General features: G+C 34.2%; 1 protein-coding gene across 7 annotated transcripts in view; it reads right to left on the bottom strand.

Annotated features, from left to right (window-relative positions):
• The window catches only part of LOC129248238 (calmodulin-lysine N-methyltransferase), an 88,626-nt gene that overhangs the window by 14,610 nt on the left and 57,631 nt on the right, over nucleotides 1-16,385 (bottom strand). Inside the window, exon 1 of one of the 7 annotated variants that reach the window (XM_054887708.1) lies at nucleotides 10,455-10,766. The exons of 4 other annotated variants lie outside the window; for them this stretch is intronic. The gene's annotated coding sequence lies outside the window, so the exon portion shown is untranslated. Of the gene's footprint in view, nucleotides 1-10,249; nucleotides 10,433-10,454; nucleotides 10,767-16,385 lie in introns of those variants that run through there. 2 more of the 7 variants (XM_054887709.1, XM_054887713.1) reach the window with 2 other exon arrangements.

Genomic DNA, 16,385 nt, shown 5'->3' with positions numbered 1-16,385 from the left:
TACTAAAAAAACACTCGAAATATTCGACAGGCCAAATATAAAAATATGAGATTCACTAATGTGAACATTAACACTTGTGTTGGTATATACAAGGTTATGCATAGATAAACACATGCAACTAGGGAGTGCACTGTTATCCTCCCCTTTGGTATTTCTCTCCCCAGTCCTTACTCAATGTCCATTGACCGCCCAATTTGTTTTTGTTTGACAGCTTATGAGATCGTCTTCGTCCGCAACGTTTAATGTCAGTGTCTTTTAAGTAAGTCCTTGTGACAAAAATAACATAAAAAGTACTGCCAGAGTTCCAAGAAAATTATCTGTATTTGCTCGTATATGTATCTGTGCGTGTTTATTTGGTATTCATTCCGGGAAATCCCATTTAATTCAGTGCAGTTTGATTTTGTGGTTAATTTTGTTAAACATCCAATAAGATATTTGTATGAAATCTTTTGCTTTCATTTCAGTGCTGTTATTTTGCTGAATTATTGTTTTTCAAGGAGGAATTTGTTGATAAATACTGGTAGTTTCAGGTATGGACAGAACAGCCTGTATGTTTGTGTGATATATACATATTTTTTTCATAAAAAGTATACAACCAAGTACCAAAAAAAAACATATCTGGGTTTTTTAAGGTCTTGAGAATTTAAAATGATAATACAATACAAAACATAAATGTCGTTGGAATGAACTTTTTTATAAAAAATCTGGCAGATAATTTCATGGCATTAATTTTTTAGATATGATATCAGGGATGTGTCTGCCACAGCTACAAGTTACTTGATCGAATTTGAGACTACTGTTTCCAGTAAATCGGAATAATAAATCTAAATAAGCCCAATCAGCAAAAATGAGACCGAAACGATGGTCAGTTGGCTTCAATTCGTGCACAAGCAGTATTTAACAGGCCAGCAAGCCAAGGGCCTTACATAAAATTTTCCACGCAATTGAAGGACAAAGGCCAGCAAGTTGAGAATCGGACGGATCGACATTTCGGTGTCTTCTTAAACATTTCGCTTTATGAACCTTCTCAAACAGATTTTTTTTTTGGAAGTAAATTTCCAAATTTGGTAACGTTGTTCTGGGGTTAAACGATTCATGATGACTCGTGAAACCTTAGTGAACAAAAATTTTGAGCACATTTTTCCATTCTCAGCTATCATTCAGCTAAAAAAACACCCTATATATATAAATTGGTTGGGCTTTCTAACAACAAGTTCATTAACCAGCACGAGCCATTTTCACCGATGATGTCTTGCCAAGTACTGGATTAGGCTTTCAATGAAAAACTTCTGAGTTAACTAAGCAACAATTTTGTTTAACCCTTTAACTGTTTATGTTGAGTGTTGAACGCGAATTTATCACATGATGAAGATAAAACATCGCATTCGTATTATTATTCGTAATTGTAATACTTTCCCTTACAAAAAGGAAATTAATAATATTTAAAAAAATGTCAACTTTAGAAAGTAAGTTAGTCTGGCAACCTTATTTATTTTAATACACCACAGCTTGTATTACAAATTCTGAAGAAGCGCCGTTACAAAACGATTTTTTTTTAAATAGAAAAGCATTTCGTAAGCATTTTTCAACTGATTGTGCGATGTCATAGATGTGAAAACGAAAGTTATAAGAATCTTTGGGATTTTATTGGCAGGAAAAGTAATAGTAAGGAATTCCTTTGAGCAGTAAAGTTGTGAAGTTCATAATTTTAGTTATCCCTAACAGTTGTTCATACCGTTCAAAAAGTAATATTAGAAAAGAATTCAGATGTTGATGCCCAATATGCAAGGTACAATTTCTATATTTGCTGTATCTTGCCTTAAGAACTAGGATTGCCCTTAATTAAAGTTTTTAGTTTGTCATCTCAGATTTCTGGAAACTCATTTGGTCTGTTATTGATTCCATTTTCATTCCCATATTAAAGGGTTAATACATTCTGTAGCACGCTATTGCATTTTAGTCTTTTCAGAGAGTTTTTAAAAGACTGCGGGTGCAAACTCGGTGCTATCTTGGCAGTCAGTTTCTTTCAAATGATCATTGAAGATTTATGTCACTTGACGCTGTCATGATAGAGCTCGCTGCACTCCCAGAAATGGTTGCCCATTTCTCATTTACTATTACTATTAGCGATTACAATAAATTCTTTTGACCTACAAGAAACGGCCCACAGAGTACATTTACCTTGCAACCTCATAATCAAATATTGAAATAAATATTTTTACCGCATATTTAGAAATACTTGTATGAATATTTGTCAAACCACAATTTTCCGAAACACCTACACGTGATTATCGATTTTGAATTAATGTTCAACCGGGGAAGGGTGCATCCCACAAAGGACTGCTCAATCAGCGCACCCACTAAACAGATCTTGCTTATAGATATGTGACTACATGCTCGTGTAGGGGACTGATTAAACAGCTTTTCACAAATTCTAATAGAAATTTAATGCTCACGCACATGGTCCGTTATTTATATGCGCTTGATTTGTTGTAAATATATACTTCAGTGCACAGAGATACACACATACATACGTAACTCAATGAAGATGAAAGCATAAAATATCCATTGAGCTGTCGATAAAGCTTTCCAGTTCAATGAAAAAAATTATTAACCCAAAGATAATCGTTAAATACACGCAAGCATGCAATAAAAACAAACAGTACTAAGTTTCAATAAATAAACTTCAAAGTTTTTGTATTTGTATAACCGAATATACATATACAAATACACACTAAATACCGTAACAATAATATAGACACACATCCGCTCATTTGTACTACTCATTCTCATATACTCTTACTTAGAAGTATATGTGAGTTAATTCACAGTTATATGTCCTTGAGCACACTCGTGGCTTGTGCTGTAATAAAGTAGCTGAAACTCAGTAACCACAAAACACCTCACCCAGCTTGTTTGCAAAGCCATAAAGTTGTAAGCACTTGAGTCTTTAAGAGGTCAATAGACATTTTCCAAATTCCTCTCCTCAAAGGAAATATTCAAGCAAGGATTGTGTTTGCAAATTCTTTTTCGGGTATAGTAAACTCTTATTGGAGATGAAGCTTGAATATTAATGTGCTAATCAATGTGTGTATATGTATGTACAGGGTGGGCCATATAGCGTTTGCTTTTTGAACCACCTATTTTTTTGAGAATGGTAACACAGATGACATGTCAAATGTGTTCATAATTTACTTAAAGGTTTGACATTTACGAAATGGGACGCTATACGCTTGAACAAAATTGGGAAATATTGAAAACCTATTTCCAAAGTGGTGAGTCTTCTTTTTCTTTTCTGATTTTCACATCGGTGGCTACGTCAATAAGCAAAATTGTCGGATTTGGGGCTCAGAAAATCCACACGTTACTGTAGAGAAGCAAATGCATCCACAACGAGTCACTGTTTGGTGCGGTTTTTGGTCTGGCGGCATCATCGGGCCATTTTTTTCGAAATTGAGCGAGGAGCCGCGGTTACAGTAAATGGCGAGTGTTACCGTGACATGCTCAATGAGTTGTTTCCAAAAATTGAAGAGGATGACATGGACGACATTTGGTTTCAACAGGACGGTGCAACTTGTCACACTGCCAAAATTACACTCGAACTTTTGGCTATCGTTTTTGAAAACCGAATAATCAGCCGAAATTCCGATATCAACCGGCCGCCTCGGAGCTGTGATTTAAGATTGTTGGATTATTTGTTGTGGGGAGCCGTTAAGGACAAATGCTATGCGAATCATCTAGAGACGATTGATGCTTTAAAACACGAAATCGAAGTTGCCATTCAGGAAATTGGAGCCCAAACAATCGAAAATGTACTTAAAAATTGGGTTGATCGAATGGCCTACTGTAAAGCCAGTCGTGGCAGTCATTTGAATGATATTATTTCTCATTCATAAATGAAAATGTTCAATCTTCAAAATAAAAAAAAGTTTGAAACAATATTGATTAGTTTTTGTTTATAGCCGATTCAAAGAGCAAATTTTACATGGCCCACGCTATATTTGTGTATAAAATTATTTGTATGTGTCGAGCACTGGTCTTCTCATATTCACGGTATTTATATCCTAGGCAAACATCAGAAAATTTTGAGTAGTGAAATCAAAAGAGGTAATACCAAAAGGGATGAAGGTAGGTTAATTTACGAATCAATTTTTTCTAAGTATCTGTTAATTCAAGTAATTAATTAAGAAGCAAAAATATTTGCTTTTCAAGAGTTTTCTTATGCGAGTTGTATTAAATTTTCTCTTCATCTCTAGGTATACATCAAGGCTGACAAAAGTCCTCTGACTGAACCCTCTGCAAAGGTGCTGCTTAATAATCGAATTTTTATATAATACATAAATAAATTCTCAAGACACTCAATGGGAGAGAACATGCTAACAAAACTTCACAGGCTCTGTAGGGATGTAGGAAGACGATGGACTGCAGATGGCACCTATCGCACCACGTCTTCATGAAAATTGTTAGACCAATAGCCTCACTGATTTAGTAGGCTTACACTATTAAAGTTAATGGGCTTTAACTATTACTTTCAATCTAAAAAGATGGAAGTATTTGTAGACACTTAGCATTATTGGTGTAACGGTATACAAAAAGACTAAAGAGTGACTCCCTGTCAAGTGGTTTAAGTATTTTCGAGGTGAACTTAAATTTTTCTCAAAGATGGTTGCATAGGCTTGAGTATACTAAAAAGTAAACTGAAAAAATTAAAACATATATATAAACTGGAAGAAAAAAAAACGAAAGAATTATAAGCTTCTTCCAAAAATGGTAAGCAAAAAACTGTTTGTTAATTTTTATAAATAATTTTTTAAAAATTTGTTAAATTTTAATTTAATTTTGTTTTCCAAAAATGGTTATTTTTTTAATTTTGTTAAAAAATGTTAATGCTTAAAAAATAAATAAAAATTTAATAAAAATAGGAAGAGGTATCTTCTTCTCTGACTTCTTCTTCTCATGACTTCAAAAAACTACATACCAAATTCCGTGTTGAAAATTTTGGTATGGAGAGTTTTTCACAAATGCCAAAAAAAATTGTTCTCTCAAAATTTGTAAGCAAAAAATAAGTGTTTATAAAACTTTTTGTAAATTTTTTTTAAATAATATTTTTATAAAATTTTTCGTTAAAAATTTTGTCCACAAAAAAGTTTTTTTAACTTAAAAATAAAAGATAAATTAAAAATTAAGAGAATTTTTCCATGTTGTAAATTGTGATATAGAGAGTTCTTCACAAATGGCAAAAAATATTTTTTCCCAATAATTATAGAAATATATTTTGAAAAACATTTTTTGTTTAAAATTGTATCCGAAAAGAAATAATATTGAACTCAAGAAATAATTGTACAATTTTTTTAATTTTGTCCAAAAAAAATGTTATTTAACCTAAAAACCAAAATATAAGTAAAAATTTATAAAAACTTTACAAAAAATAGATACTTGACTTTAAATAACTCCATATAAAAATCTTACCTTGATTTTTTTCAAAATTGGCTACAGAGTATACACAAAAGTATAGCAAAAATTAAAAAAATAATGGTTTCGTGAATTTTTCCATGTTGAAAATTTTTGTGTCTTTCATAAATTCCAAAAAAAAAATGTTTCCACAAAAAATGTTGAGCACAATTAATTTAATTTAATTTTAATTTGAAAAATAAAAAGTATACAAAAATGTATCAAAATTTTAGTTGAAAAAGAAGATAGGTACTTGATTTCAAAAAATTTCATTTTTCAACACTGAATAAATATCAAAGTTATAAAATTGTTTTTCAAATTATTTTCACTTTACTTCTTAATATACTTTTTTTTGCCTCCTTTATTAATTACACCTATCGTATGACACTAAGTAATTCTTTCTACAGCTTGGATTTCATAACATTAATCATTATCAAGATTACATTTTGGTTAAGTTTTTGTGTGACTTTATATACTCAAACCTAAAAATAAATCAACTTCAGCAAATTTTACGATCTTGCCCAAATTACTTGGATCATTACCGACAGTAGCGGGCTGATAGCAGATTTTGGGCTTAATGTACTAAAAAATAAATACAATACGCGTTTCACAACCACTACTCCTTCAATGGCAAATAAAACACAAATTCCATTATCGTATTAGCGAAAAAAAAACTTCATTATCACTAAACCCTTAGTTATAGTGAAAAAAGTTGCCCTGCCACAAAATATTTAGTACCATACCAGTCATAATGCCTCAGACCGCAAGGTGGATAGTGGCTGCTGGAGTTTTCACCTGTAGAACCTTCGGACACAGTTCAATAGGAAAGTGGAGTTCAGGTTGCACAGACTACATGACTCCATACTTTAATTGGGAGAGACAATTTCGTACTACAATTGAAGAGGAGGGATGGCACAAAAGCATGAAGCCTGGCCATAGGACTTTTCATATCTATACAGACGGCTCTAAAACTTTAGACGGAGTGGGAGCGGGCATTTACTACTCAAAACTAGGGATAAGGCAACCTATCAAGCTGCCAGACTACAGCAGTATTTTCCAAGCGGAAGTTTTTGTTGTGGGGAAAGCCGTGGAGCTAGTCTACACAAGAACAAGAAAGAACTCAACAATTAATATATACGTGTACAGTCAAGCAGCAATAAAAGCAATAAGCTCTCATTGTACTATGTCCAAAAATGTTCGACGGGAGGCCATAGAAAGGCTAGCCGCAAACAGTAGGCTGTATATCTATTGGGTACCTGGTCACAAAAGCATTATGGGAAACGAAATAGTAGATGAGATAGCAAAAGATGCTGTTAGACTACCTTTTGAACAAGAGAACGTTAAATACAGTAAACAACGAAATGAACGACTACATGAAAAAGCGAGTGGAAGCTGGGTGGACTAATCTGACCACATGCAAAACAGCAAAAGTTATGTGTAGAACGAACGACAAAAAACTGACTCAATTCGTACTCACACTCTCGCGAAAAGACTGCAGAACTATCATAGGTATGCTAACAGGTCATAATCTATTAGCTGCACATGCGTACAAGATAGGGATTGCTAACACGGACAAATGCAGGAAGTGCAGAGATGATGTTGAGGAGACTTTAGAACACCTTATGTGCGTCTGTCCGGCATTATCAAAAACGCGACTAAGATGCCTGGGAGCCCCACTGTTTGTGGGTCTGGAAGACGTCTCAAAAGCGGAGCTCCCAGCCCTACTTAGATTCGCCAAAAGCGCTGACATCCTACATGATGTCTACTTTAGGTATTCATAGACGTCGGTCTCCATCTGGTATCGCTAGGGACCAAAAGGTCTATGCGTGGCTTATTGCCAACCAGGCTAACCTAACCTAACCTATATATTATACAAATCCAATAAGAAATCTATAAAATTACTCATATTGTATGTAGTAACCAGCGCTGCTCCCCTCTGTCATTGTAGCTACATGCAAAGTTAGAATACTCTCCACCAGCCATTTTCTAATAAAAACACTAAAAAAGATACATACATTCATTTTCAGATACTTTATATTTAGTGGTAAACATGAAAACATGCAAACAAAGAAAAAAATACTCTTTTAAGTACGTGTGGATGTGTGCAGGAATTTTTGTTTCGTATCAAAGGCATAAACTAATAGATGTATGTAAATGCGAACTCGAAAAAGGGCCTGCCACTTTTTATTGACGTTAAACACTGTCCTATTTCATCTGGAATTTCTACCGTTATTTCGTCCCCTCTTTTATATTGGTTTGATGTTGTCGTGCCTTCTGCTAGTTTAAATGTCGATTTGATACTCGTGAAGTTGACAGCGTGATTGACAATCTGGGCAATTTTTATTAATCATAAAAGCTACCTGCCTCATCAATGTCACTCTGACACAGCCACATATGTATGCACATCCACATGTAACCTTTCGGACGTAACTGAAACTAATTCTGCTAAGATATGAAGGTCGTTATTTTTTTGTTGCTGTGATTACTACAGTAATGGAAGAGTATTAAAAGTTACTTCCAAAATTGTGACCAGAGGTCAGTATTCCACACATATACAAAAAACAAAAACAAGTGCACATAAGCCTATCTAACATATTTAAGACTTTAACTAGCCTTTATTTCATATTAGCTTTAACCCGCGGCCCCGCTCGCGTAGGAGTAGTTTTGAGGGACTTAGGATATGTATAAAAAAGAAATAAAACCAATAATTTCATAGAAAATAATTTTTTATTAATAACCATAATAAACCATAATATAACCATCATAAAAACATGCATATAACCTTCATTGGGTGAAAATATGAATGTATAAAAATGTTTACGTCATTTAATGTTGTCGTTTCATAGTGATGCGCGGACAATGTCCAGACATTCGCCTTTATAGTAAAGATTATAACTTTAAAAATAACCTTTAACGATTCATGCACACAGCCATGTGCATGCGTTAAGTAACTATAGCACAGTCACTTATTGGTAAGTTTTGACAATTTTATTGCTCATCAAGATTACACATTTTTCCAGAATTTTAGGAAGAAATATTTAGCATAAGCAGTTTTTTTGCTGGCGATCTTGTGCATTTTCGAAGAAGGCACCTAACACCTTCGGCAAAAAAACGAACTTGTCAAAAATCAAGGCGATTTTTGAGCCACTTCAAACTTGGACTATAAAATCGTATACCCGACATTTTTCCCAAATGTTCTGATTAAAAAATTAAAATTTTGCTGAAAATGTGTTGAATTTGTTTTTAATTCGGTCGCTTCTTTCTGGAACTCTAGAAAGTAATAAATTTTGAGACTTGGATCTACATAAGTTTTGCAAAAAAATTATTAAAATTAAAAATATTAGTTTGGGGGAAAAGAAATCCATTATTTTTGTGTGAAATTTTTAGGCAAATGCTTTAAAACAGTTTTTTGGTCGATCTTTAGGCGATGCTACGACCACTAAAATACCGGTAAACTTCGATTATTTCTGAGATTCTATGTTACATTAATTAGCCTTAAACGAGAATTATAGGATGGAACAGTGGCCGTAAATCGCAGAAAACGTAATGCCTACTCAAGAAATTTTTTTGAATGCGCTCAGTTCCATTTATCCGAAAGTTGGTTGTAAGGTCTTCAAATGATAACGGATGTATTGTCACGATGTTGAAAGAATAAAATTAATGTGACCACTGAAGAAAAATGTCGTACGAAATAAATCTCGAAAATCCTTAAAATCCGTTATAAGTTTTAGTTGTAGTAAATTATTAGAAATGGTGAAGGATGTGTTCAAAATGTACTGACGCCTCGAATATGTTAAATGAAAACATTTTTTTATGTGGTCTCATGCCCCGTCGATGAAGATTGATTAAATCGAGTTTAGGCTTCTGAGCATCCACTGAGTCCTTAACAGACGAGAAAGTTTTTAAATTATTCGTGTAGAAAAACATTTGTTCATGTCATTGACAAAAATGACAAAAAAGTTTCTCCCCTTGGAGGCACTTGACGTATTAACGAAGTGGTTCGATGAAATTCAATCGATTTTACCACGCATCGTCTGTTCGTAAAATATGACTTAAGCCATTGCAAAAAGGTGGAGTGAAAGCCCAAGCAAGCTGGCTCTCGCACGACACTTTGTCAAATGCCTTAGAGAATTCAATCAACTTGGAATCCTTTGGGCGGCGATGACAAACAGAATTCACTAAAAACACCAAGATTAGTAGCTTTAGAGCGGGCAGTTACAAAACCATGTTGGTTTAGGTTATTTAGCCCACTTAAACGTTATCTTTTAAAATGCAATCAAACAGCTAGAGGTGCTTCACAGCTTGAAAATCGGCCTATAAATACGAACATCAATTGTTTCTGCTTTTGGAAAGAGGTGTGATGATTGTAAATTTCCACTCATTTAATGCTTTAAATTTAATTTTATTTATAATACTTCTTTTTTAATATTTTTTAATATTCAATACTTTAATCCCGAGTAATTTTTATCCCTTCAGCATTTTGGTATCTCAGTGCTCAGTAAATAAAATTTCTATTGTATCCAACAACAAAATTTATTTAATACATGCACAGTCCTGGCACTGGCATCTCAAGTCTTCTCTCCACAGCTCGGCAACTCTCTGCCTAAGCTAAACAATTTTGGGTATTCCCTTATAAAGAAAATTACTATCAGTTGCCAATTTAAAATTGAATGAAAATTCACCATTCAGAAACAGTACACACTTATCAACAAAAACAAAAAGAACACAACCATTAAGAAGCTTTCAATTGGCTGTCAATAGTCAACATTGTTGCATGTCTAATTACACTTTCACTCACACAGTTAATACATACACATATACATACATACAAAGGTATTGTATTCGATATGCCAATGCGAGCTCAACATTTATTTGCTATTTTCCTTATATTTTTATGCATTGTAAATTTTCACTCCAGTAACGAGTAAATTTTATGTTGTCGGATTCTTTGTATTTTTGTATTTTTCACTTTTTCATTTTTGTTTTCGCGCAGATAAACTTACATAGAATATATCGCATTAATTTTTTCATTTGTTTTTGTTGTGAAATAATTTAGTGCTCGGTAATTGTCAACATAGTTCGAGTAAATGAATTGTGCGAGCTATTGACTGCTGCCACTGACATCGCCCCAATTGTTGCTGTTTTTGTTGTTGCTATTGCTATTGCTGTTGTAGCCATTCCGATTGCCAGTGATTACTCGATGTGATTAATTCTTAGCGACATTTCGTTGTTGACAATTCTATTTTCAAAACAAGTATAATATGCATGCCCTGTAGGAAATCGTGGAATTATTGTGCAATAATTGTAGTATACAAATTTTTCAAAGCAATATGCTAAAATGCTGTTTTCATGCAAAAGCGCTGAACCTTAAGTTCTTTACTTCTTCTATTTCCAAATGATTGCCTGTATGTATGTATGTATGTGCTTTGAATGTATATTTTTGTAAGTTGTAATTTCTTTCCTGACACTTTATTTATTTCATGCAAATTTATTCTGTCCCATTACTTTTAGTTTCTGCAAGCAATTTATTTTGGTGGCCGGCATTAGACAGCAAATATTGGCTGGGCGCTGAGCTGTTTGCGTCACACAACTGGCTGTTTATATAAAACTTGCAACTGCGATATTTTTAAAATTGGCAAGTCTTACAAAAATGTACACCTATTTAAATTTGATGTCAATTTAAAAATATTTCATAAGATTTTTGTTTTAATTAATTCATTTTAGGATGAAATTGAGTAAAAATGTCTAGTTCTGAAAGAGAAATGAGTGAAGGAATGTTTCCATGCTAATGGAGTTGATGAACAGTTGTTCAACCGCAAAGATCTATAATATTTTGCCACTAAGTTTTCATGGCAAATGGTTTTTCATTATTTGCTGAGGCTAGTTGAATATTGAATTTAATCTAGTGGCGGTACAGAGCTCTTATACTTCGAATGCAAATTATGCAGCTAAGAATCATTTTTGTGTTGACTTCAAATTGATTGCCTCTGCACTGATTGCTCCAAAGCTTTTGACACAGAGTCACATAGAACTACTTTGTGTAAATTGCGCTCTCTTGGCTTTCACTCGCTTTTCTTTCTATGGTTAAAATCGTATCAAACTGAAAGGAGTTGTCTTAATACAATTGAGGATGAATCTTCTGCTCTTTTCGTTGGCAGCGTTCCTCCATTTCCCTCTGCCATGCGCTAACCTCTTGATTTCGCTCCTGGTTCCTCTTCCAGGTCAGCGCTGGTCTGCCTCTATGACGGCTGCCTTGGGGGTCCCTGTCGATTGTGCTGTGGATGATGTCGATTTAGTCTTATCCTAACACGTGCACGAATCAGCCACATTTCCTTTTCAGAATTATCAGGCACATTAGTGTCTCGTTCTAAATTCTCAATATTCTGCGGAGACAACGATTTGTAAAAACCTGCAGCGCTTCGAAATCCCATTAATATGGGTCTCATATTAACGAGCAGTACTCAATGCGAGATCGTACTAAGGCAACGTGGACAGATTTCAAAGTTTAGGGGTCTTTAGAGTCAGTGGAATCTCTTCTGATGAAACCACCGATGACAAGTGCTTTAGATATCACACAATCATTATGTTTGTTGAATGAAAGTTTAGTAAATTTTTAAAAATGTTTTCAAGTCACTTACTCTAAATCACGTGATATTCTACAATCGTCAGATAATATTTTTAAGCCGATGGTCTTTGTCGCTAGTGCTTAAATCTCATTTTTTGGGTTTACAGGTAATTATTAACCTGTACAATAAGTAAATGATAATAATATCCTCCAATCTGTGTTAAAGATCAAAGATTTCGCAGTAATTTTGACTCTAGTTTTTCATTTTGAAGTCCTATCAATTTTATTTTCTCCAAATCATACTCAATTTTAGGCTTTGTTAGTCGTATGAGTTCAAACCTCTCAAATCCTTAGACGATTAAATTACTGTTTACCGCATTTCTTCTTTCTGGGTTGGAAAATACTTCATTTATTTGAAGATCTTATCACCAATTTTTTATTACAAGAATAAAACGGGTCCAATATACGTTTCTTAAATATGCCCTAAGACTTTGCATTTTTCTTTGGCATTTCCCTCTTAGAGTTCCCGCTTCTTATTAATTAGTTTAAAGTCGCTTAAATGCAGAAGGTCGCTTCTATCGGCATCTTTTCATTTTTTTGGCTTGTTTTATTTCATTCAAGGTGACATTGATTCTACGAATCTATTGCAAAGCATTAATCCAACGAAGGCTCTAAGAAGCTCTTATGTTGTTTATTTCACTATATTAGAAACGAATTTCGAGTCCAATTTACTTATTGCGCGGGCTCTTCGCAAATTCAATAAGATTTCGTATTCCATTTCATTAGATTTTACAATTTCTAAAAATTCATTCTCCTCTTTGATGAATGCATGATTTAAAACGCTAACATAATTGTTATTGTATTGATCGACTTGTAGTTTTGTTTTAGCTCATTTTATTTGTTATTTAATAAATGGTTTGTTTTGGCTCTAAGTCAATAGGCTGTAAAATTTTGTTTTTTTGACTAATATTAAATAATATCTCACAATTTGTAGCTCAATATGTATAATGACGATGGCAGATAGAAATAAGAACATTCAATATGATAAATATTAATGAATGTATGCTATAACGAGCAGCAATTTAAATGAGTTATTAAATGAACTACGAATGTCGTACTAGGCGTATACGTAATATTTGGCCGATAAAAATATTAAATGCTTTTTCTGCAATCTGAGACGTGTTCTTTAGAGCTACAGCAGAAGAATTAACGAAAAGTGGAAAAAGTGAGGGCCCAAACTTGTGGCGCTTATACGCAGAAACAGAAAGTGACATCAGTATAGAACACTTACGAAGGAAAAAGGAAATACACACTTAGGGAAAGGAAATTCGCACACGAATGGCACTAATAACGAAATAATAATAATATTAACGAAATAAATACAATAAAATAATAAAACATAGTAAAACGCAAATATTAACTACATACACTAGTAATGGGTATTTTTTAGTTGCATGAGAACTATCGATATCGATAACCATTGACAGCTGAGAATGGCAAACTGTGTTGACATTTCTGTAAAGTAAGACCGCCGTAGCCGAATGGGTTGGTGCGTGACTACCATTCGGAATTCACAGAGAGAACGTAGGTTCGAATCTCGGTGAAACACCAAAATTAAGAATATATTTTTCTAATAGCGACCACCCCTCGGCAGGCAAACCTCCGAGTGTATTTCTGCCATGAAAAAGCTCCTCATAAAATTATCTACCGTTCGGAGTCGGCTTCAAACTGTAGGTCACTCCATTTGAAGGGCAACATCAAGACTGCCGTTACGACGCATAGCGAGCGCTAACGCTAAATTTTTGTTCCAAAAATTAATCAACTAAATATCGTCAACATTTGGTTCCAACGAGACGTTGCAACTTGCCATACAGTGCGCTTAACGATCGATTTATTGCAATATCCAGGCCGCCATTGATGCCATACGGCCAGATTTAAAGGGAAAAGAAGTCAAAAACTGGAATGATTGGATGAATGGACTCTGGCCACGGCAGACATATGCCGGGTAACATATTCAAAAAATAAATCCCATGAAATTATCTACCAGATTAAAATCAAAAAAATCATAAATTCCAAAAATATTTCTGTTTTGTATTATCATTTTAAGTTGTCAAGTTAAAAAAAAAAACAGTTTGAACTTTGAAGCTTGTTCCTTCAGACGACAACCGTAGAGTATTCGGTTTTAGCGTAGTGTCATTTGATACACGATTTTATGGTCAGGTGGGAGCGTTTCAGGTCAGGGCAATGACAAACAAATAATAGTAAAATTAAACCATCTTAAGACAAGCAAAGCGTGTCGGAGAAATGGTAAAGACGCTTAGATGGAAAGCATTTCCCTGTGCGTATTTTTCCATCAAACTCAGCTCGATTAATTTATCACTTGTTTTCATCAATTGAACGTAAAGTTGAAGATCACTACGAACTTTTTATATGAAAAGCGAGCAAATGCCTAATGACTGCTTAGACTCGAAAGTCGAATATTTCTTTGGCTTTTGTCATCACTGAACACAATAATTTCTATATCTTTTACAAAATTTCAAAGCCAATTCATATGAAAGAACAGGAACCTTTTTTTATATGCCATAAACTTCTGTTACGTGTGTCTCATAATTACAAGATCGATGGTACCGCATCGAACACATTCAGAGCCGGAGCGTTTGTATCCATTTGGACGACATGACCCAGCCAACGTAGCCGCTGGATCTTTATTCGCTTTAGTCGTCGTAAAGCTAATACAGCTCATCGTTCCATCGCCTGCGATATTCGCCGTTGCCAACGTGCAAAGGTCCAAAAATCTTCCGCAGAATCTTTCAAACACTCCAAGCGTCGCTTCATCGGATGTTGTCATCGTCCATCGTTGTCATATTAGTTAAATAAAACAAAAATGAAGTTAATTTTTTATAACAATTTTTGTAAATCAGAAAAATTCAGAAAATTTTCATCCAAAATTTAATAAGAATGTGTGGATTACTTCTGGGTATGCAAATTTTTAGTCCATTCAAAACTAAACAAATAAAGTTTGAAGCTGCCTAAAACCATGCTTTCTTCATCTTCACCATCGTACTCATCGGCAAATTCGTCTTTGTCTATATTTCCATTAGCGATCTGTGGCCCACCAACATAAATCAGCTATCATCGCATTCAGTTTTTTCCCTTGTAGCGCGCTTCCATTGGCATAGCAATATGGTGAAAAATCTGTCAGTTGTTTTTTAAATATTTAATTTTTAATATCTTTAAGATCTGATCTTTGACCCCTAACAGCACATGTAATAAAATTTTCGAAAAAGTCATACGATATTTAAGTAGATGGGATAGATCACGACCACATTTTTACTTTTTTAGTTATTTGCACCTATTAATTTTAAATAACTTTTTACTAAAGCCCATATTTCGATCTTCAAAGGCTCATATATCGAAATTGAAGGCTAACTTCGAAAATCGGAGAAAATACTTTCTTACTTATTACTTACTTATTAGTTATATTACTTTGCTTCTTAAATACCTTTTAATAATAGATAAATATACTTTGACTCAGCTTAAAGAGTGAAATCATAAAGAATCGCCTCGAAAATTAGAAACTCCGGAGCCTTGATAAGAAACAGTTAAGCTTTTGTTGCAGCTACTGCATCTTTAAGAGCGCTGCGTCTCTGCATTTTTATTTTTACTTTCCTGCTGCAGTATTAAAAAAAAATGTCAAAAAGCGCACATTTACGTTCACATAAATTTGTTAACACCCGAAAGCAAAACACGACACAAAATCAAGTGAAAGAGCAACAAGATGAGGCAACATACAGATAAATACACACTAGCCGGAGCAACGCCAGCGGTGCCGATAAAAGCAATTATAATGAGCACAACAACAACTCATTTGTGTTGGCAAATAAAAACAAATCACAACAACACACACACCTCATAAGCCACAACAGCAGTATTTTCTTTATTTTTCTCAACAACAGCAATCGAATGGCAACGGGTTGCAACCCAAGCCAGCAACGCCTCACTGCTTTCCTCATTTGAAGGCCCCCTCTCCTCCTTCACCAGTCTGCTGTGCAGACCTACTGCCGCAGTTTGTCATGTTTTTTATTTTCTTCTCGAATAGCCAGGGTTCTCCCTGACTAGCTGATTTCTTGTCTTATTTGTGTTTTCGTGTGTGCATATCAATGTTTTTATTTATTTATGGCACTTTGGCAGTGGCGCGCAGCAAACACGAAATTCATAAATTTATTTCATACGTTGCAGAGTATTTTTCTCTTCTTACCGTAAATCGGTGTTGTTGAGTGAAATACGCGAATGTTTCATTTTTGTAAGATTTTCGGGGAACGCGCCGCAGTTGGCACTTTATGAGCACTTATATGATTTTATAATTTTT

The sequence above is a fragment of the Anastrepha obliqua genome, chromosome 5 (genome assembly GCF_027943255.1).
Source record: "Anastrepha obliqua isolate idAnaObli1 chromosome 5, idAnaObli1_1.0, whole genome shotgun sequence".
NCBI classification, from domain to species: domain Eukaryota; kingdom Metazoa; phylum Arthropoda; class Insecta; order Diptera; family Tephritidae; genus Anastrepha; species Anastrepha obliqua.
Note: the sequence above shows the minus strand (reverse complement) of the source record. Positions and strands in the feature narration are given on the sequence as shown.